Genomic DNA, 24,335 nt, shown 5'->3' with positions numbered 1-24,335 from the left:
TATAACTCCATTCACATGAAATGTACAGAACAGGGTAGAGAGTAGGTGAGTGTTTGCTTAAGGCTGAAGAGGAGGTGGGAGAGAGTGTAGGATTGAATGATAAAAGGTATAGGGTATCTCTCTTGAGGGGATGAAATTGTCCTAAAATTGACTGTGGTGATTGTCACACAACTTTGTGAATATAATAAAAACCAAGATTTTCTGTCTAGAGCAAAATCATTGATTACAGGTGCCTAGCGTGCTTCCCTTGACCACAAAAGCCCAAAACTGGGAAAACAACAGCTTTTTCACCCACCTGTTTGGGGCAAAGCATTGAAGTGTGGTGGGGATGTGACAGAGATGTTGTAGAGTGGGATATTCACAATAATCTCATAGAGAAGGGAACTAAACATACACCATATACTCTCTATTTCTCAAGACTGACCCTGAACTGAGAGGGACTTTGCTCAGCTGGGACAGGATAACAGATAAACCCAGTCATCCAGGTCACATCACAGACCCCAAGGCAGGGATTGCTGAAAAGCATGGCAGCTCCTGCAGGACCTGATTATGTGCCAAGCTACCAGACCACCACACTGTTGTATTGTGGGACCCGTGTTATGCCTTTCCCCAACTAGGCTCATAACTATCTTGAGACCCCATTCATTCAGGGTCAAGGGAAGCTCACCCACAACAGGTTGGCCTATAGAGGCTCCCAGAACACAGCTGGGCAGGCCTCCCACCCTTCTGCTGCCCCAGAAACAGCGAAGCATGCCCCTCCTCCAAAGCAGCTGGGTGGTCCTACCCATGCACCTCTGTTCCAGGAAGCAGCCAGGTAACTCATCCTGAGGAACTCAGCCCACAGAAGCCCAAAGAAGCAGACAGGCAGCCCCACCCACTCAAGTATGGCCCTGTTTCAAGTGGCTTGTCAGCTGAGGCTCCCAGGAAGCAACTCAGGGACGCAGCCCATCCTCCTGTGGCTCCAAAGAGCAGCTAAGCAGTTTATTCTCAGAAGCTAGGCCCAATGAAGCAAGGAGAAGCAGAAGCCCAGACCCACTCAATCTTAGCCCCAAGAAGCAGTTGGGCATATCTGCTTGAGCAGGTTGCATGCCACCCTCAGACATTGACTGGTGGCCCCCATGTGGACCTCAGACATTGACAGGACCCCACCAGCTACTGGCCATACTGCTTCACACCTACCTGGGCCCACTGGGGTAGCTCTTTCCTCATATAACTCCCAGAAAACCTGCCCCACTGAAGGGAGCTGCAGTCCTGTTGACAGTGCAGTCCCACCACCCCTGTGGCCTTGACCACTGAGACCCCCACAAACATCACCAACATTGACCACAGCTGAAGAAGCTCCATACACACCACAGATAAGAACCTACCTGGAACTAAAACCAGTACAGAATACCCAACTAACATCCTAAGAAACATTGCCAACAGAAACTTTTAATGACAAATGACACTGTATAAAATTGGTAGAGGCAACAGATCCACCAGATCCGCAAATACATAGAGACCCAAGTAGCAAGAAAAAACAAGGCAAGAGGAAGACTAAAAAAGTGCAACAGAGCCCTCTGCCAATAAATAGGCCTGAAATAAAAGTAAGTTGATGAACGGCCTGATAAAAAATGCAAAAGAATTTTAAGGAAACTTAATGACATAAAAAGATTACAGACGGACAATTCAATGAAATTAGGAAGACAATCCATGACATGAATGAAAAATCCAAAAAGACAACACATAAAAGAGAACTAATCGAAAATCTTGAAGCTAAAAAAAAGTAATGAAATAAAAGGTACAGTTGAAAGCCTCATCAGAAGACTTGATCAGGCGAAAGAAAGAATTTCTGGCGGTGCCACAGGGGGTGGAGGCACGGACGGAACGTTGTGCGCTGCAGCTCTCGCCCAGACACCAGCGCTGAGGACACGATGTCGGGTGTCTCCCGCCCTCTCCTTTGGGCCGCCACCTGCCTGGCCGCGCTCTGCCTGCAGAATGTGCTCTCTATAAACCCCAACGTCACCGCGACCCCAATCAGGACAGCAAACACGACTTTGGTGCCCACCAAGATTGTCTCGACGACTGTGACGTCTGCCCCGCCGCCAACCATCCCAACACCAGCAACCTGTAAAAACCACAAAAGCTGTTTTTCCTGTTCTAATTCAAGAATTGCTAACACTACTTGCTATTGGATAGAATGTAAAGAAGCAAGTAAGAGCTACTATTCTGATAATTCAACAGTAAGAGTTAGTAATTGTAGCTTGGTGAACAACATTTCCTTGTGTTCTGTGCCTCCTACTACTCCTCCAGTACCAACCAATACAACAGCTAAAACCACAACTCCGCCTTCCCCTTCTTCCACCACAGTTACCACAACAGGTGCAGCAAATACCACTTTGACGCCAACCTTAGAACCTATATGGAAGTCTACCTTTGATGCAGCCAGTTTCATTGGAGGAATTGTCCTTGTCTTGGGTGTACAGGCTGTAATTTTCTTTCTTTATAAATTCTGCAAATCTAAAGAATGAAATTACCATACTCTATAAATGGACCCATTAAATTAATGGTGACTGGCAATTCATTTGTGTAACTCACTGAAACCAAAATATTCTTTCAAGTAGTCCCACGTGGGAATCGCTTTTTGGCCTTTTGGCTAAGATCAAGTGAAGAAGTCCCACGTGGAAGACACTATGCCAGGATCTTTAAATTTACAAAGGGTGCATAGGATATTTTGGAGCATCATTCCTGAAGAAAAATCAGTTAAACCATTTTGCTAAAAGGAATATTTAAATATTCTGCATGAATCCTTGGGGCTGTCTTCTTTTATTTTAAATGGCTGCTGCTGTGGGAATATGTTTCTTTTCTTGACATGCCAAATATAACTTTCTGTAAGTAATGGAAAATGTTATCCTGTGCAGACAACCTCTTGACTCTTAGCAGATTAAATTTAGTCATCTTAAAAAAAAACAAAGAGTTTCTGAGCTTGAGGACAGACCATTTGAGGTAACTAAATCAGATTAAAAGAAAAAAAGTAAAGTTATTGAAAAGAACAAAGGAAGACTTCAAAACTTACAGAACACTATTAAGCAAGGAAATATTTGCATTATGGATATTCTAGAAGGAAAAAGGTACAGAAAACCTATTCAGTGAAATAATTAAACTTGTATCTAGATGTCCCCCCCACACCCTCACATGGTCATAGGTGGAACTTTTCAGAGGTGGCCGCTCTAAGGTATGCGATGCTGGGATTAAGGATGTGATGTTGGGCTTAATGGCACAATGCTGGGATTAAGGGTGCCACACCCTGGGTGTGAGTGCTACCTGCTCTAAAGAGGGGTAACCTGGATGGAAAATAAGGGACAGAAAGAAGGCTGCTGCTCTCCTTTGCTGCTTTGCTTCCTTCTACCTGCCCTGCTTTGCCATGGACTGTTTCTCCTCTGCGATGCCTCTCTGCCATGCCACTCTGCCTTGAAGCTAGCCAATTATGGACTGAAACCTCTACAAACTGTAAGCCAATATAAATCTTTCTTCCTTTAACTTTGGGTGTCAGGTATTTTGTCTCAGCAGTAACAAAGAGATTCTGATATCCAAAATATGGAAGTTCAAATGACCCTGAAAAGATTCAACCAAAAATGTTTCTGAGTTTATTTAAATTCAAAAGCACAAAACAAAAAGAGAATTCTAAAACCAGCAAGATAAAAGCATCAAGATACTTTTAATGGAAATACCATTAGACTTGTCAGCCAAAACTTTATAGACCAGGAGAAAATTGGATGATATATTCCAAGTCCTGAAAGAAAAAAAATTGGCAACCAGGAACACTATATCCAGCAAAGCCATCTTTCAGAAATAAAAGAGAAATATTTTCCAAGACACATAAAAGCAGGAAATTTATCACCACTCGACTGGACCAATAATGCTCAAGGGAGCCCTACACTAAAAAGAAAGGATGACAACTAAAACCATGGAAACATGTGAAAGTGAATATCATGCAGTGCTCCATATATCTAATTTTTATGCATCATTTGAAAAATAAATTTACATTTTCAAAAAGAAAACATGCAGGGCCGGGGATTTAGCTCAGTGGTTCTGGCACCTGCCTTGCAAGCGCAAGGTCCCAAGTTCGATCCCCGGTACCAAAAAAAAAAAAAAAAAAGAAAACATGCAAACATAAAACTCAACAGTAGAGCAATACACAAAAGAGAAAAAGAATCAACCACTATCAATACAGAAAACCTCCAAACCATAAAGATAAATAACAAAAGAGGAAAAAAGGAACAAAAGATATACAAAGTATTCAGAAAAAATTAACAGACTCACAGGAGTATATCTTTATTTATCAATAATAATCTTGAATGTAAATGGATTTAATTCCCCAATTAAAAGACACAGACTGGCTAAATAGGTAAGAAATCAGATCCAATGATATGCTGCCAGCCAGAAATTCACTTTACTAGTAAAGACACACCCAGGCTGAAAGTGAAAATTATGCACTATGCAAAAAGAAACCAAAAGCAAGCAGGAGTAGCTGGCTTATATAAGATGTACTGATATTTGGTAAAATAGACTTTAAACCAAAAATTGCAAAAGGAGATAGAGGTCATTATATAATGATAAAGGGACCAATTTAACAAGAGGAAATAACAATTCTAAATATATATGTAGCCAATGTTGGAGCACAAAATTATATAAAACAATTATTACTAGATCTAAAAGGAGAGATAGAACCTAACACTAATAATTGGAGACTTCAATGCCTGCTTTCATCAATGGACAAGTTATTCATCAAAGAAATATTAAACTTCACCATAAGCCAAATGGACCAACAAACGTTTAAAAAACATTTAACAGCTACAGAAAACACATTCTTTTGATCAGTTATTGGAACATTCTCTGATAGGCCTAAAACAAGTCTCAAGAAATTTTTTTAAAAATTGAAATTATGTATCTCTCTGACCACAGTGGAATAAAATAGAAATAAAAACAGGAGGAACTTTAGAAATTGTACAAATGCTTAGAAATTAAACAACCTTCCCCTATGTGACTACTAAGTCAACACAGAAATCAAAAGAGAAATTGTAAAATTTCTTGTAACAAATGAAGTGAAAATATAATATACCAAACCTACAGGATATAGCAAAAATAGCATTAAGGAGAACATTTATAACAATAAGTGCCTACATAAAAAATCCTTTGAAATAAACAACCTAACTATGCAACTCAATGAACTATATAGTATATGCAAAATCCAAAATCCATACAGTATATACAAAACCCAAAATTAGTAGAACAAAAGAAATAACAAACACTAGAGTAGAAATAAAAAAAGTAGAGACCATTCCTGGTACCAAAAAAAAAAAAAAAAGTAGAGAGAAAAAGAAAGAGAAGGAAGAGAAAAAGAAGAAGGAGAGGAGGAGGAAAAAGAAAACCTCCAAATCAATGAAACACAATCAAATGAAGAGTTGGTTTTTTGAAAAGATAAAATTAACAAACCATTATCTAGACTGACAAAAAAGAAAAGAATAACAAAATAAATAAAATTAGAGGTAAAATAGGACACATTACAATTGATAACACAAAATATAAAAGATGATTTGGAACTATTATGAACAACTATATGCCAACAGATTGAAAAACCTGAAAGAAGTGGATAAATTTCTGGACAACTTGCCAAAATTGAACCAAGAGAACATAGAGAATCTGAATATACTGATAACAAGTCATAAAACTGAATCAGTAATAAAATGTCTTCCCCCATAAAGAAAGGCCAAGACTGGATGGCTTCACTATTGAATTTTACCAAACTTTTAAAGAACAAATGCCAATACTTTTCAAACTATTCCAAAGAGTTGAAAGAAGCAGCCCCTTCTAAATTCATTCTACATGGCTAGTTTTGCCTTGATACCCAAACAAGACAAGAATACAAGAAAAAAATGAAAACTACAGACTGGTATCACTAATGAACACAGATGCAAAAATTCTCCACAAAATATTAGCAAATGTAATCCAACAACACAACAAACACATTATAAAGCATAATCATGTAGCAGCTAACTCAGGGACAAAAAGATGGTCCAACATATGCCAAGTGATAAATGTAATGCATCACATTAACAGATTAAAGGGTAACATTGATCATTTTTCTTTAGAATAAATCATATTTTCTTTTTCTATTAGTATCCATTTATAGTGCACAATGATCATATTCTTTATGAGGAGTTGGTACATGTACATAACTCATTTAAATTCTTTTTTATATCCTTCCCCTCTCCTCCCTCTGCTTTCCCTCATCATTTGGCCCCCTTCTCATTTGCAAAAAATCTATCTCCCTATTTCCTGTTATTTTGCTCTTTACTTATATTTTTGTTTTCTCCACTTGATCTTAGCCAAAAGGCCGAGAAGTGATTTTTTTGGTTTTCTCATATAAGAGAAATCATGAAATATTTGAGCTTATGCATCTGATTTATTTCATTTAACATTATGGTCTCAAAGGTGCATCCATTTTCCTACAAATGACTCAAGTTTATCCTTTATGGCAAGTAGTAATCCATTGAGTATAAACACCACATTTTCTTAATTCATTCATCTATCAGTAGATATACAGACCACTTGTAAGACTTAGCTGTTATGAATTCTGTGGCTATAAACATCAATATGCCTGTATCACTGTAATATGATGTATTTAACCCTTTGGGGAAGATACCTGGAAGGAGAATAGCTGGGTCTAATGGAATTTTTAGTTTTAGTTTTTTGAGATATTTCCATTGTGGTTGTGGTAGTTTACATTCCCACCAACAATGTAGAAGTGTTTATTTTTCCCTACAGCTTCACCAGCATTTGTTATTATGTTATTATGATAGCCATCTTTTGTGTAGTATGATGGAATCTCAGTGTTGTTTTAATTCACATTTCTCTAATGGTCAGAGATATTGAACATTTTTTCATGTATTTATTGGCCAATTGTATTTCTTCTTCTGAGGAGTGTCTGTTCATTTCAGTTGCTCATCATTTGATTGGGTCTTTTATTTTGGAGATTTAAGTTTTTAGTTCTTTATATATTCTAGATACTAGTCCTCTGAGGAATAGCTGCCAAAATTTTTCCTATTCTGTAGATTGCCTCTTCATGCTGTTAATTATTTCCTTTGCTGGGCAGAAGCATTTTAATTTGATAAGATCCCATTTGTTGGTTCTTGGTATTGTTTCTTATGCATTGGAGTTCTGTTCAGAAAGTCCTTGCTATACCTATGTTTTCAAGAGTTTAACATATTTTATCTTCAGCAAATTAAGTGTTTCTGTCTTAATATCCAGGTCTTTAATCCATTTTAATTTTATTTTAGTACATGATGAGAGATATGAGTCTAAATTCAATCTTCTTATATGTATAACCAGTTTTCCCAGCACCATTTGTTAAAGAGGCTATCTTTCCTCCAGCATAAATTTTTGGCCCTTTTGTCAAAGATCAGGTAACTGAATGTGCCTGGGGTAATTTCTCTGTCTTCTATTCGGTTCCATTGATCCTCATGTGTTGTTTCTTTTTTGTCGTTATTTTTGCCAATGCCATGCCAACACCAAAATCACTGTAGCTTTGTAATGTAACTTGAAGTCTGGGAACGTGTTCATAAGTTGAGGACTTACTGTATTGTCTTCTGTAAGCTCCCTGATCAATTTGCTTATTAAGTCCATTATCTGTTTAATTATATCTTCTGTGAGCTGGTGGAGCACCTTCTTGATCTGTTTTTTAATTTACTTTGTTATTCTTTCAAACAATTTAGCTATGTGGCATTTGCTTTTCTCCCTCTCAATGCCCCACCGATCAGCTATGGGAAAGTTGAGAGTTTTGGAAGACATTTTGTTGCTACATCTTCTCATGTTTCTACTGTATTTTGTTTATTTTTCTTTGTGCTGAGGCTCGCAGGCACTTACGGTGGAAAGATTTTGTTGCTAGTATGGAGATCTCATTTAGAGTCTGCTTTTCAGTGGTGCACTTTGGGCATGTGTAACTATAGTCCTTTGCCTCTTCTTCCAGGATTCATCCCCTTCTGTTAATTTGGGAAGGAAGGATGCATTGTTGTTGGCCCAGCACCCAGTTTTCTGGGAATGGACTGAAGTATTGCTACTGACACAAAGTTAATCTGGATATTGGCATACAGAGAATATCTATTAATTGCAACAACTATGCAACCTTGGCAATAGCAATTAAATCAGCAACAATATTGCCTAAGGCAAATTGGATATTAACATATCATAAGAACAAATTCTATACAACCCTCAACTATAGAAAAGATATCTATAATTATAGTATAAACACTAAGACAAACCAAATATTGACATATAGTAAATATCTATGAATGTGACAACTAATAAAAAATTCAACAGTAATATCATAGAGAAAACTACCTAATAATTAATAGAGCTTAATGGTTATAATAGTAAACATATGGGGATTAGGAACAAGAGAAAAAATTGGAAAATTAAAAAATGGGAGATGAGAAAGAGGAAAGTAAGACAAAAGATTTTATTAAGGAGTAGAACTATATTTATAGAATTAGATAAAGGTATCAGAAAAGAACAAGAATAAGACAGTAAGAAGAAAAAGGGAGAAAAAATAAACAAATATGGAGAATTAAAAAAGGAAAAAAATTAAAAAGAAAGATGAAAAATAAAAAAGAAGGAAAAGGAAAAGGGTGAAAGGAAAATTTCTGAAACCCCAATTAACCAGTGAAGAAGAAAGAGGGGGAAAATGAGTTCAAAAACAGAAAAAAAATACTTTTTTCTGTATTTTTAAATGAGTGGTTTCTTTCCAGAATCTACAGTTTTGGAATCCAACTAATTATAGTTTTCTCCACCTAGCTTTACAGCCTGTGGGTTTCTGAGGTGCCCTTCTGCTCCAGAGGCCCCTCTGTTTACCTCAGACTGTGGCAACCTTCCAAGGTGATGCATCTCCTTGCTCATGTTGGTAGATGGGGAAGGTAATCAGACCTTGGATCTGTATTGAGTTAGGCAGCAGGGCAAGGGTTCAAGTACTTAATACTGGCACTTTCAGACCCAGCCATTTCTGCATGCAACACAAGCCTGGCCTGTCTCCTTACCACAGGGAATGTGGCCTCATGTCTTTCCTGGCCTGAGCTTAAACTCAGAGGTTTTCTGTTTAACCGACTCCCTGTCCATGACTGTCTGCCAGGGCTGTCTCTCACCCAGTCACTGTGGGAGTATTATACTAGGAGCCCTGAAGTGAAGTTGTTTTTCAATTGTTCAGAGTCCCTCACCTACATAATCAATCCTTTTCTAAAATGGTGCCTGACTAAGCACTCTCTGGCAAAATTACAGGCACCCACACTGGAATCACCTTCTGGCTGTTGTCTGCCATATGGAAGGAATCCCCTTGGAGCAAAGCCCCACACTGCTTTTGCAGTGAACAACAGCTGTGGGCTCTCCTGGGGCCTATGCCCCTGGTCTGGTCCACCATTTTTCCCTGAAGCTGCTGGCCCTGATTGCTTACCTTGTGCCTGTGTGGAGGCAGCTTCCTCTTCCCAAAAGCCAGGATGAGCTCCCAGAATGCTTCATTCTTTTCTCTATGTTTTGTCCATTTCTTCAACTTCTCTATAGCTTCTAATTTTTCCTTTCAGTTCCTTCCTGATTCCCAGAAATCTACTTCTTTTTTTCTCTTTGCCAAGTTGTTATTTTCTGGGTGCCTGGATTCCAGATCTCAGGCTGAATTTTGCTGTCAATCAATACTCCATAATTCTCTAGTTTTCTGATCACTTTAATTGATACAGGAAAAGTATTTTATAAAATTCAACATTTCTTCATCATTACCATAAGATCCGCAAAAAAATTAGGACTAGAACAAATTTGCCTGAGTATAACAAAGGGTATTTATGACAAACCCACAGGCTACATCATACTGAATGAGGAAAAGCTGACATCACTTCCACCAAGTTGAGAAACAAGATAAGGGAAGTCTTCTTTTACCTCTCTTATTCAGTATGGTATTGGCAGTCTTAGCCAGAACACTAAGACAAAAAAGGAAAATAAAGAACATTTGTTATTATTTGATTTGTAATGATGGCCATTCTTTCTGAATAAGAAGAAATCTCAGTCTTGTCATAATTTGTATTTCTCTAATGGCCAGTGATGTTGAACATTTCTTCATGTATTTATTTCCCATTTGTACTTCTTCTGAGAAGTATTTATTCATTTCACTTGCCCATTATTTTTTATTGAGTCTCTTGTTTAGGGGAGTCTAATTTTTAAATTTCTTTATATATTCTAGATATTAGTTCTTTATATAGTCTAGATATGAGGAATAGCTGGTAACATTTTTTTCCCATTCTGTAGTTTTTCTTTTCACTCTGTTGATTGTTTCTTTTGCTGTGCATAAACTTCTTAATTTAATATAATCCCATTTGTTGATTCTTGGTACTATCTCTTGTACAACTGGGGTTCTGGTCAGAAAGTCCTTGCCTATGCCCTATGTCTTCAAGAGTTTTATATATTTTATCTTCCAGCAGATTAAGTGTTTCTGTTCAACAGTTAGTTCTTTGATCCATTTCGATTGTACTTTATTACACAGTAGGAGCTGTGGGTCTAGATGCAATCTTCTGCATGTGGATAGCCGCTTTTCCCAGCACCATTTATTAAAGATGCTATGTTTCCTCCAGTGTATCTTTCTGTCTCCTTTGTTAAAGATCAAGTAGCTGTATGTGCCTGGGATTGTTTCTGGTTTTTCCATTTTGTCCCATTGAGCCATGTGTCTGATTTTGTGCCAATACCATACTATTTTTATCAGTGTAGTTTTATAATATAACTTCTAGTTTGGGACTGTGATATTTCTCACTTTGTGCTTGCTATTCTGAGTCTCTTCTGGTTTCATATGAATTTTAAGGTTGCTTTCTCTAGTTCTGTGAAGAATGTTGTTGGAATTTTGATAAGGGTTGCATTAAGTCTGTATATCAATTTTGGAAGAATGACCATTTTGACTATATTGGTTTTCCTATCTAGAAACAGAAGTTATCTTTCCATTTTCTGATGTCCTCTTCACTTTCCTTTTACAGGGTACTGTAGTTTTTGTTGTAGAGGTCTTTCACTTCCTTGGTTAGGTTAATTCCTACATATTTGATTTTTTTTTACTGTTACTGTGAATGATACTTTTTTCCTAATTTCTTTCTCTAGTTCATTATTGGTGTACAGGAATGCTATTGATTTTTTTTTGTTTTATTTTGTTTGGTACCGGAGATCAAACTTGGGTCCTTGCACTTGCGCAGCAGATAGTGAAACCACTGAGCTAAATCCCCGGCCCTGGAATGCTATTGATTTTTGTGTGTTGACTCTATCCTGCTATGCCTCTGAAATTGGTTAATAATTCTAAGAGTCTTTTGGTGAATTTTTTTGAGGGGACCTTTTATGTAGAGGATCATGTCATCTGAAACTAATGATAATTTCATTTCTTTTTCCATATATATTCATTTTATATCTTTTTTCTTGTCTAATTGCTCTTGCTAATGTTTCAAGTGTATGTTGAAGAAGAGTGGTGATAGTGACATCCTTGTCTTGTTCTTGATTTTAGAGGGAAAGCTTTTAGTTTCCCCCATTTAATATGATGTTGGCAGTAGGTTTCTCATGTATAGTTTTTATCAGATTGAGATAAATTCTTTCTATACCTATTTTCTTCAGTATTTTTATCATGAAAATTGTTGGATTTTGCCAAAGGGTTTTTTTCCAGCTATTGAGATGATCATGTGATTTTTGTCCTTGCTTCTGTTTATGTGATGTATTACATTTATTGATTTCTGTATGTTAAATCATACTTGCATCCCTGGGATGAAGTCTACTTGGTCATGGTGTATGATTTTTTTTTATGGTGTATGATTTTTTGATGTTTGGTTGCATTCTGTTTGCCACTATCTTGTTGAGGAATTAAGTAAAAGGAAGAGGCAAGAAATCAACAGCAGGAACTTCTTTGATCTCTTCTGTAACCCACTATTTATTTAAGAGTGTATTGTTTAGAATCCATGTGTTTGCCTAATTTCTGTGGTTTTTTGTTATTGATTTCTAGTTTCATTGTACTATGATATGATGATGTGTTGGTGTAATTTCAATTCTTTTACATTGACTGAAATGTGCTTTATTGGCTAATTATGTAGTCTATTTTGGAGAATGTTCTATATGCAGCTGAAAAGAATGTGTATTCTGTTCTTGGGTAGAACACCTTCTAGATATCTATTAAATTGATTTTCAAAGGTTTTATTCAACTGTGATATTTCTTTGTTGATACTTTTTATCTAGTTGATCTGTATATTTGTGATAGTGGGGTATTGAGGTTACCCTGTTATTGTTTTTATGTTTATTTGACCTTTTATGTCCAGTGGTACTTGTTTTATGAAGTTGAGTGCACCATTGTTTGCTGCATATATATTAATAATTGCTATCACTGGGCCAGGGATTTAGCTCAGTGGTTCCACTGCCTGCCTCACAAGCGGAAGGACCTGAGTTCGATCCCTGGTACCAAAAAAAAAAAATTGTTATCACTTCTTGTTGTATTTTTCCCTTAACAAATATGTAGTGACTTTCTTTGCCTCCTCTTATCAGTTTTGGCATGAAGTCCACTTTATCTGAATACGTAACAGTTACACCTGCTTTTGGTGGGGGATTCCTGTCATATGAAATATTGTTTTCAATTCTTTGATTTGATTCTATTAGTTTCTTTTAAATGTGTTTCTTGTAAACAGAATACCACTGGATTTTGTTTCTTGATCCATTCTGCCAGTATATGATTTTTGATTGGGGAATTGAGACCATTTACATTGAGAACTATTATTGATAGATATTGACTTACTTCTGTCATTGCCTCATTTTCCTATTGTTGATTTCCTGCCTTTCCCTTTTACTTAATTCCTCACTTTGCCTGGCATATTTATTCTATTAGACCACTTGTCATTTTTTAGCTTCATTGTCTCTTTCTAGGATACCCTTCAGATTTTTTGGAGTGCTAGTTTGGTGGTCATGAATTTCTTGAGGTGCTCTTTATCATGAAAATTTCTTATTTCTCCAACAATTTTGAAAGATAGTTTTGCAGGATATGTTAACCTGGGCTGGAAATTGATTGCTTTTAGGACTTGCAACACTTCATTCCAAGCTCTCCTGGCCTGTAAGCTTTGTGTTGAGAAGTTTGTTTCCTTCTTCCTTCCTTTCTTTCATTCATTCTTTTTTGTTTTTGTATTTTGAAATATGGACTCACTATGTAGTTCAGGCTGGTCCTGAACTCACTATGTAGCCCAGGCTGGTTTTGAACTCATAGGGATTCTCCTGCCTCAGCCTCCTGAGTGCTAGGATTATGGGTGTGTGCCACCATGCCCAGTTGAGAAGTTTCTTGTAATTCAAATGAACTTACCTTTATAAGTGATTCTTAGTTACTTTGCTCATTGCTGAGACAAAATACCCAACATCTAAAGTTAGAGGAAGGGTTTATTTAGCTCATAATTCATGGAGGTTTTAGTCCATGATCAGCTGGCTTCAAGGCAGGGTGGCATGGCAGACAGATATTGCAGAGGAGAAACAGTTTATAGCAGACAGAAGGTAGCAAAGAACAGGTGATGACCACAGCTCTTTCTATCCCTTGTATCTTATCCAAGCTAGTAGGGCAGGTAGCACTCACACCCTTAATCCTAGTGCCCTTGATCCCAGCACTGCACCATGAGTCAATTTCAGTGTCACACACTGTAGATCCAGCCACCTTTGAAAAAGCCCCACCTATGACTGCATGAGGCTTTTGAGAGACATCTAGACACAAGCCATAAAATGCCTGTTAAGCTTTTCTTCTTGTGTTGGACTTCTGGGATTTTTGACTGTAATGTTTTGTGGGGAGATTCTTTTCTGACCATGTCTTTTTGGGGTTCTATATGCTTCACTTATTTGTATGTTAAATTCTATCTCCTTGTCTGGCAAGTTTTCTGCTATTATTTCAGAAAGCAGAATTTTTATGCCATTTGTGCTGTCTTCTTATTTTTCACTAATTCCAATTAATCTTAGTCTTCTTTGCATTATCTAGGAGCTGTTGGATCTGTTTTTCATGTTCTCTTATTGTTTTTAAGGTTTCTCATTAGTTGGTCACTGACAACAGCCCTGTCTTCTAGTTCTGACACTGTTCCCATATGGGTTTTTTTTTTCTGCTGCCTATACTTTTGATAGAATTTTAATCTACTAAATTTCTATTTGGAGCCTTTTTATAGACTCTAATTTTTTTATGCTCATCATTTTCTTTAGTTCTGCTGGCTTTTTAGTGGTGTCTTCTTAGACTTGCTAATTATGTTGTTTATTTGGCCCAGTATCTTATTACTTACATTTTCTGTGAGCTTTCCAAATGTCTTATTGATCTGTTTTATTGTCTTCCCTGATATCATTTTAAATAATTCAAGTGTGTGGCTTTTGTTTTCTCCCCCTTCATTGCCCCATGCATGAGCTTTGGAGGAGTTTGTAGTTTTGGAGGCATTTTGTTGGCTTGGCTTCTCATGCTTGTATTTGTGTGTGTGTGTGTGTGTGTGTGTGTGTGTGTGTGTGTGTGTGGTACTGGGGATCAAACTCAGGACATTGCACTTGCCAAGCAGGTGCGGCGCCACTGAGCCACATCCCCACCCCTGTATTGTTTGTTTTGTGTTGAGGTTTGTGGGTTTATTGTACTGGAAGGCCTTGTTTCCAGTATGGAGAACTCTTTAGTTAATACCTACTTTTCAGTGGTATCCTCTGGGCATAGCTGTTGGCCTTTGCTTCTGTCCCAGTCTCCAACCACCCCTGTTTGCTTGGGATGGGAGGTTGCAGCATAATTGGTCCAGTACCCAGTCCTCCAGGAATGGGCCACAGCACTGTTAGGCAATCCACATATTGACATTCCAAAAAACCCAATTAATAGCAACAGCTATGGGGCCAGGGATGTAGCTCACTGGCACCCTGCCTGCCTGGTAAGCGTAAGGTCCTGAGTTTGATCTCAGGTACTGGGGGGAAAAAACAAAACAAAACACAACAAATCAAAACAAAAAACTGAGTCCTTACAATAGCAACAGCTATGTTACCTTGGCTATAATAATAAAGTCATCAATTATAGAGTCAAATATAAACTGAGTATTGACACCCTAAGGACCAATAATATAACACCCTTGATATAGAAAGGTGTATAATTATAGTATGAATACTAAGACAAACCAACTATTGACCTATAGTAAATATCTACTAAATGGAACAACTTTACCTCTACTAACAATAGAACAGTATTCAACAGCAATAGTGTAAAGTTAACTATGTAGAAATTAATAAAGCTTAATAGATGTACTAGTGAACGTACAGGGGTTGGGGAACCAGAGAATGAAAAAAGCAAAATTTGAGAAATCAATCAAGAAGATATGAGGAGAGAAAAGTGAGACAGGGGGTCTTATTGAAGAGAAAAAAGAAATTAATAATGTTAGAGAACAGTTGCAGGAAAGAATGGACAAGAAAAAGAAGAAAAGACAGAGAGCAAAATGCAGGAAATAAAGATAAGAAGGAAGAGAAAAAAGTTGAAAGTGGAGAAAAGAAACTACAAAGTGAAAAGAAAAAAAGGGCTAAAAACCCCAACCCCAAAAAAGCCCAAAGAAGGAAAAATAAAAATAATTTTGAGAAATAGTAAAATCAAAAAGAGACTGAGCCAAAGAAAATATTCCTGTGTTTTAGAATGAATGGTTTCTAAGATCTTCAGACTTGGGATTTAGCCAGTCACAATTTTCTCTTCTTAGGTTTAGGGTCTACGGGATTTTGATGTGCCCTCTCTGTACCAGAGGCCCTTCTGTTCCTTCATCCCAGTCTCTGGTTACCGTCCAAGCCAAGATGTGTCCTTGTTCCCATTGGTAGATGGGAAATATAATCGGCCCTGTGGTCTCTGCTGAATGTAGGCCTCATGGCAGGGGTTCAAGTGGACTTTTGGATTTAATGACAACAGTCATGGGGTTTGGTTGCTCCTTTCCCTCCCCAGATATCCTTATCCAGGATCATGTCAGTTAGTTAGTCCTTGCCTCTGCTGTCCTATGTCAAGGGGAACCAAACTGGAGAGCTGATTTGGAGTTGGTGTATGATTGTGCTCTTATGTGGGGGAATGTGTGTGTCTTGCACAGGCTTGCTTGCTCACATCGGGGGAGGGGTGCCACCTACAAATGGATTTTTTCCCCCTAAATTCTTTTACTGGTACATTTTAGGTGTACAATACGTGTACATTTATCACTGGGTGCTTGTACGTGTACTTGATGTATTGTGGTTATCTTTTTCCCCTTCACCTGTGCGCCCTTCACCCCCTCCACCCTTCCCTATTTATATAGACTTCATTTCCAACAAATGGATTTCTAGGGGCAGTGGTGCTAGGTACATCCGACTTGATGGATGCAGGGTGAGAGGAATGAGAGGACAGTCAGGTTTTCATAGCCATAGGTCCCACATCTGTGGATTCAATGAACTTTGATAAAAAATTATATTTAAGAAATTGAGTGTGGATTGAATGTGTACAGACGTTTTTGTCATTATTTCCTAAATAATACTGTATAGCAACTATTTATATAGAATTTATATTGCAGTAGGCATTATAGGTAATCTAGAGATAATTTAAAGCATATGGGAAGGTGTGGGTATGTTGTATACAAATACTATTTCATTTTATTTTTATTTATTTATTACTTCATTTTATATAAGGAACTGAAGATCTGATATTTTGGTATCTGTGGGGGTCCTGGAACATGTCCCATGTACTAAGGGCTGGCTGACTAGAGAGTAGGAAATTCAGAAGGGGTCAGAGGTGACAGGTTAGGACTTTCACACATTTGGATGTGTTTGGGCAAGCATGCACATGCAAGGTGTGTGCTGGCTATGTTCTCAGCAGTGGAAGAATAATTCATAAACCAGGCATTCTTCCTTTCTTGCACTTTGAAAATCCCACCTTAATTGTGTATGTCTTATGATTACAGACCATTAGAGACTATTAGCAAATGAACTATGAGATTTCAATCATGAAATGCAAACTCTCTTGTGAAATGCAAACCTAGTTTCACATATTAATTGCTTCTAATTAAGGAGGAACATTTTAGCCAATTAGCTTTTGGAATTTAAGTGTAATCAGGAGAATTCAGAGATTTACTAATTGCTTCCCTTACTGAAGCTATTTGCCTGTAGCACCAACACCTACTGTGTGCTCAAGGTGATACCCTAGTTGCACAAATATCCACTGTGTGTGTGTGTGGGCAACTGCAAAGCTTGGAAACTCTTTTGCTGTTGCAGTTGTATGGACAGCATTCCTTTGAAATTAATATATAAAACAAATGGGGGAAAATGAGGAAAGTACCAGAGCAACAGATCATCAGACTAGTTCAGACGCAGGTTTTAAATCTGAACTGAAGGCTGAGAGTATTGGGTAAAGGTAGGCAACTCCTATCACTTCTCCAGGTTGCAAGATGGTGACTGTTTCCTAAGCTTTGACCCTCCATGGCCCATGACAAACTTACCTGGTTCCTGATACCCATCCATGATGCCAGGCAAGGTGAGAGCTGCATGAAAAAGCAAACAGATCCCTTGGTAGAAAGGCCAAGTGCACTGTCACTGTTCAGGTACGAAGGGCTGCCAGTGGGAGTTTTTGAAGAACGTCTTTGTCCATCTCTTGGCACTGACACACTCTCTCCTCATGTCTCGTCCCTCATCCTCATAGTCCTGCTTGCTTTGGGTAGTGCATACACTTTTCCAACAGCATTGGGCTTATTTTCCAGACACTTGACCTACTCCTTTTGTTGTGCCCAGATTTCGAGGTCCCCAAAGACCACCAAGGAGCCGATTCTGATGTAAACACACGAGGGTCGTTTATTCAAGCTCCAGCAGGGACTCTCAACCGTCACCGCCGCAGCGGGTCAAGATTGAGAGCCCCGACTCCAAATCAGCAGGGGCTTTTATAGTGGTTACAGCAGGGTTCTAGATTGGCAATTAAACCTGATTGATTGTGCCTTGCGCACCCAAGCTGCAAACGGTTGCTAACTACTGATTAGCTGTTGCTAGGGGACGGCTGAACACTATCACATGCAGGTGGTCAAAATACATCTTGTGGTTTTTCTTAGAACTGAAATTTATGCCAGCAAATTTTAGAATGGAGTCACTTAGGTCTCACACTTTCTGAGGGCTAGTTGTTCTCTCTCTTCATCTGCAGAACAGAACCTCTTGCTCTTCTCTGTTCCTGCCCCATCTTGCTTCTTCTCTGGCTGCAAAAGAGGATCCCAACATGAGTCGACCTACCACTGCTGCTGACTGAACTTTGTAATTACAAAGATAATGCTTTTGGCATCTTGACTTGGGCTGAATGTTGCAGTCCTTGTTATTATAAAATAACCCTCGCGTCAGAACTTGCACATCAACCCTTCCATCTAGATGATTTTTTTTCCCTTTATAAAACAGGGTATTATCTACTATTCCCCCTTTCCACGAGAAAACAAGCTATTGTCTGTTGTGTGTAAAGACTGTGCTGTTGACAAAGGTATTTCCTGTGCTTGCTTTCTTATGAAAAACTTATTTGACTTGGCTTCACACTCCAATATCCTCAGCCTCAAGTCCTACAGATAGGAGGTGGATGAATCAAGGTCACACTTTGCAGGAAAGGGAAATGGAAGAGGGCTCACATGGCAAGGTTGCCTTTTCCAGAAGAAACTGTCCCTTACTGAGGTCTGACTCTGCTATCTCTATGATGCTGGTTCTCTCTATAGCACATCAGATGCAAAGCTTTGTTCCCTTTGCCCCAAGAAAGGGAATTCCTACAAGTCATGAATCAACCATAATAAAAAAATACCCTGCTTTGTAGAAAGGAAGTCCATCCTGTGGCCATGCCAAGCCCATACTTCTTTTTAATTTTTTTTTCTGGTACCAGGGATCAAACTCAGGACCTTGTGCTTGTGAGGCAGGTGCAACACCACTGAGCTAAATCCCCGGCCCTCCATACTTCTTTTTGTAGCAGAGCCCTAGATCTTTTTGTTTTCTTGAGTTCCACTGGGTTCCTAAGAGGCCAGAATATCCTTTCAAGGCCCTTATGATGGTTGTATTCTAATTTCCTGGCAGGGAACTCATGCAAAAAATGGCATGAGTTCCAACACCCGCTCTATCATGACAATGTGAATGATTAAGCAGACTTGTGTTTGAGGCATGTTCTTCATTAAAAGTAATTAAAGCTTGGCAAACATTTATTTTCAGATGATTCCACTTCTTTTGGGAGGTCAGTAATCAGTTACCAAAAATGAAAACACCTGCTTTTCTAACAGCATGGCTGCTGCCTGAAATTTAGTGGCCCATAACTTTCCTGAAGCTCTGACAGTCTATTGTGTCTAAGGGGAGTCGGGGGGCGGTTAGACTTACTGAAGGACTGAGTAACTACAGTGAATTTTGGGACACAAATCTGATTAAAACTTCTCCTAGGCCAACATGGTAAGAAATTGTTAGCTAATGCAGCCATGCATCACTTATTAAAAAATATAAAACTTGACAGTAACAAATGGTCATTTTCGTGGTAGAAAGCATGTCTCAAAGAAAACTCCCAATTTGAATTCTAATTAATGAATTAATATTGATCATACTCAGATTTGGGGAGTACATTATTTCCCACACTGTGAATGAACAAAGTTAGTATAATGTACAAAATTCACCACTGTAGGGTTTAAGAGTAGATAGCTGACTATATCAAGAGTTAAAAAGATGAGGCTATTAAGATATAAAACTGTTTAACAATGTATTTTTTTCAGGAGGATATTATATTGATTGCTTGATTGAGGTTCACTGTATTTCCTCAAATGCTTCCAAAGAAGGTTGTTAACAGCAACCCTGCCGTTCTGTACAAGGGCCCTTCTCACTTTGGAGATTCATGGCTCGAGATCGAGTGGGCAATGGAACCAGGACTCAGTATGGCGTACCCAGATGAGACTGTTCACAGCCTCATCCTGTCAGATCTCATCCAACTATGATTTCTCTCAACTCTCAAATGTCTGAGGGACATGCATCATTTTTAATTTATGATGACACAAGCTTCTGAGGTTTCAAGGGGAGACTCTTGGGCAGGAGGGGCTGAAAAGGGATCTGGCCTGGTATGGACCCTGCCCTCCTGTTAGGTCACAGCCCACACCCTCTGCCTCCTAGCCATGGCAGGGTACTAAAGGGAATTCCTCTCCCTGACTCCCGAACACAAATGCAAAGTTCACAGGTCTCGACTCTTTCCCACAGAGGAACATGTGTTTCTCTGGAAAGACCACACAGAAGAGTCAAGATCTCTCCTGTTGTTTCCAGAATCTGGCCTGCATTGGCAGTGCAGCCTGAGTCAAATTAGAGAACCATGGACACATTCGGCTGGAAGGAATTTAGATTGCCTTGCTGGTGCAGCAGAACCTCCAGGACTGCTCGTTAAAGCAGATTCCTGCGCCTCCCAGAGCCTCTGATTTAGTAGGTCTAGGGCAGAAAGATTCTGGCTTTTCTAGCAAACTTCCAAGGCATGCTGATTCACAGACCACACTTGAGTGGCGCTGGCCTCTGCTAAGTTGTCTTAAGATGGATCGGCAGGCTTCTGCTTACTAGTGAATATTTTAGGGCCTGCAGGACAATCAGCCTGTGTTGCAATGACACAATTCTGCCATTATAGTGTGAAAGTAGTCACGGACAATTGAAGGTAAATGGACGTGCTGTCTTTGGACAATCTGCATAAAAAACAGGTGGCTGTGGTCGGCTGACTCCTCTCTGTTAAGACTCACCAACTGGTTAGAGTCCTAGTTTACAGCTGAAAATTAAGAATATTTCTACTATTTTTCTCCATTCCTACAAGGAAATCCTATCAATTATGCACTCAGCAAAATTATCTTGTATCTGATTCTTTCAGTCCTTATTACTGGCTGTATAGTTTTGAATTACAAGAGATAGGACCAAAGGGGTAATTTAGGGACTTTCTTGATGTCCAAAAATAAAAGCACAGAACTGTCTGAATTAGTAGAAAAACTATTTAACAAGGTTCACCAGATGAAACTACAAAATATATGATGGCTTGGAAAAACAGCCTTTGTAAAGTGTTTTAAGGAAAAAACATTCTATAAACAAAGACGTACCCAAGAAGTTATATTATTTTTTATTCATGTTAGAATTTCTATCAGTGTTTGAACATTAATATTTAGAGAGTTTGTACATTTTTACCTTCCAAGGTATGAGAACCATACTAGGTCATGAATGGTAACTAAATGACATTTCACAATCACAGGAGCACCCACTTGCGCTCTCACTCTCTTAACACTGTTAGACATTTATTTTCCTGTTGTAATTTACAGTGAAAAGTGTCCCCACTTATGTCTCAGCAAAGTTCCAGACATTATGGATTCATCACATATAAATTCTTTAAAAATATACTTCTGTCAAAAGACTTGATGACTACTATGTACACTACAAAAATAAATTTTCATATAAATAAATTATATGGCATACTTTTATCTTTGTAATTGAAATGACACAAACTCATCTCCACCCAAATTGGCAGACAACAAGACCCAGTTTGAATATTTCCTTTAAACTCCTTACACTAAAACCTACTATGAGTCCTTAATGTAAATGTTATATACTCTGAACTATTTAACATTAGTAAGCACTCTATACATATAAAAATTCTGTTCAAAAGTAAAACATAGCTGTAATAGTGTTTCCAATAGAAATAAAATCCCTGCATTTTTGTTATAAACTGGCATGACAAATACTGTAGGAAAACATTCTTATGATACAAAATTATAAATATCAGCAAAGAATTTTTTAAAAAATTAAAACATCCAAATGAACAAAGACAGACAAATCTACAAAGGAGAGAGGCAGAGACAGGGAGACAGAGACAGAGAGAGACACTAGTTTCCCACCAGCCTGAGCCCTCCCTTGGCCACTGTGACCCATGGAAAGTTCTATTCTGTACAGAAACCATGGGGGCTCACAAGCTCAGCATGGGAAAGGAAGGGCACACCAGCAGCTGCAGGAAAGCTGGCTTTAGAACTCTGCATCTCTCCCTTCAACTCAAGACATGTTTTCTGAGCATAGTCTGTGTTATGCTGGCAGGCAGTGTGGCTGACAGGAAGGCACCAAGACAGTAGCAGCTGGATGGCCTGGGTCCCAGCATATTAACACATACACCTGGCACCACAGGTGGCTTCCGATTAGTACCTTACAGTGTTCGGTAAGTTTTAGGGTCTGAGGTTGCTAAACTGCTGGTATCACTGGGGGCCAGATGCCTTTCTCCTAAGATTTTCCTTGTAGCTGCCACAGAGTGCTCCTCACAGTGGCTGAAGCTCTAGTGGGCACTGGGTCCTTTTCTCTGAGACAAGTTGGCAGTGCATGCCCTGATGTCTGGCTACAGAGGTTAGGGAGCCCAGGCCACAGAGCAAGAGAACAGAATCCACACAGAAGCAACCTTTCAAAGTAATACCTGGTAGAGAAATCTGCCTCCATCTACATTCTTTCATGGGGTGTATGCAGTGAGCAGCTTTCTGCTCTTCAATAAATGTCACAGTGAAAGAACATGGAGAGGGGAAGGAGACCAAGTTTGACTTGTTCATGAAGTATGCACCTAACATGGACACAGTGAGAAGAATTCTCAGAGGCTCAGAGTCCACAGAACTTCTGATTCTGTATCACCGTGTCACAAGCTCACCATTCACGTTTTAAAGACATGAACAGATCCAGGCAGCCCCAACCAGCTGTTCAATTTAGAAAGAGAGGGAGTTTACATTGGAGGGACTCAGAACATCATCTCTGGGCTTACTGTGGGCCCAGAATAAACCCAACAAATTCTTCTACCTATAGCAGAGCTGTGTGTGTGTGTGTGTGTGTATCTCAGAGTATATATCCAGAGCATATTTCATGGCCCAGCAAGGACTCCCAACTCTGCATGTCAAAAATTCTCTACCACCAACGAGGGCTATCAGCTCTATACCCTGAGATTCCAACACCATCACAATGATGCCTGTGAAGGAACTTACTTTCTCTGAAGCACAAGGTGGGGAGTCTGGAGGGCAACCAATGACCTTCAGAGATACCACAGACAGGAAGCAAGTCTACTTGCTGTTGGACCATTTCCAGAGAAAGGGGCAAGTTGTTTGGGGGCTAGCCCTCCCCCAGCCCAGAGCCATAAAGACATCTTGATTCTTCCAGCCTGACTGGGTCAGAGCTTGCTAGGGTAAAAGACAGCAAGAAAAACAAACAAGACAAAAAAAAAATCACAGTACAGTACACTGGGAAATCACACGCAAGTTCACACACACAGCTAAACCAGAGAACCACATTCACTACCCCTAGAGAAGCCACTGGGTTTAACCTGCTTTCTTCGTCTCTGCACATTAAACAACAACAAAAATTATCACGCATAGCGTGTTTGAAAGTTAACAGTAACGTTTCATACTACCACAGGGTTGTGATATGCAAATTTAAAATATTTTAACAGAAACTTTACAAAATAATCCTATTACATAAGCAATATTTGCATAGAATTATACAGGTAAATTATACAATATTTAAGCAGCAGCAACATATGCTGGAAATTTCAGACTAAGTTAAGCTTGGTTGTGGCACAGAGCCCAATCAATGTACAGAGAGGGAGAGGCCCCCTTCCAGCTCCCAACTCGGGCTGGAGTGGGGGGACTCCAGGCCTTGCTACTTTACATCCTTTCCTCCTATATTACATATGTGTACATCTCTTAAATATTTATAGAAATATTTAACAAAATAATACAATCGGTTACAGTAACAATGAACTGCTCTTCTGGGCAGCACATCTTGTCCGAAACTCCAAGCAGTTCTCTTCAAGCAGTCCTGGAAAGAGGTGGGGGCGGGGTGGGGTGGGGGTTCCAATCTTTGGCCTCTTTGCTTCAGATTCAATCACCCTTTAAAAAAACAAAAAGGGAAGTTAGACTGAGTAAAAGGTACCTAAGTTCATATTTACAAAAACAAGCCACAGAAATTTATGGTGTTAGAAATCAATGGAGTAGGGGCTGGGAGGAGATGCAGGGCCCCCTTGAGCTGTGCACCTGACACATTCAGACAGTACCTGGCTCAGGAAGGCTTGACTTAGAGGGTTTCTCCCCTTTACAGTGGGCTTAAGTGGGCACTGAATGCATCTATTCTGATATTTTGGACTCACAAACTCACCCTCTTAAATGGAAGAGTGCCTGTGTACCTGCCATGATGCTGCAATGAATACTGGCACAGAGGTGACAAGTGACATGCTTGGGGTCTTTGTGAAACACATCAATCCTCAACAGGTTCGTGTTGTGTTGGGGCAGAAACCCACTCTGTAACCAGACTGGCTCCCCAAG

General features: G+C 39.0%; 1 protein-coding gene and 1 pseudogene across 6 annotated transcripts in view; one reads left to right on the top strand and one right to left on the bottom strand.

Annotated features, from left to right (window-relative positions):
• The first annotated feature begins 1,913 nt into the window (after positions 1-1,913).
• On the top strand, positions 1,914-2,528 carry LOC110349457 (sialomucin core protein 24 pseudogene; annotated as a pseudogene).
• Positions 2,529-21,098: 18,570 nt separating this feature from the next.
• The window catches only part of Ptch1 (patched 1), a 62,469-nt gene continuing 59,232 nt past the window's right edge, over positions 21,099-24,335 (bottom strand). For all 6 annotated transcript variants that reach the window (XM_021259378.2, XM_021259379.2, XM_004846083.4 and 3 more), the window contains one exon: positions 21,099-23,903. The gene's annotated coding sequence lies outside the window, so the exon portion shown is untranslated. The remainder of the gene's footprint in view (positions 23,904-24,335) is intronic.

The sequence above is a fragment of the Heterocephalus glaber genome, unplaced genomic scaffold, assembly GCF_053883595.1.
Source record: "Heterocephalus glaber isolate CG9 unplaced genomic scaffold, H.glaber_assembly_v1.0 deba00000594, whole genome shotgun sequence".
Lineage (NCBI taxonomy): Eukaryota > Metazoa > Chordata > Mammalia > Rodentia > Bathyergidae > Heterocephalus > Heterocephalus glaber.
This window is presented reverse-complemented; position numbering and strand designations above follow the sequence as displayed.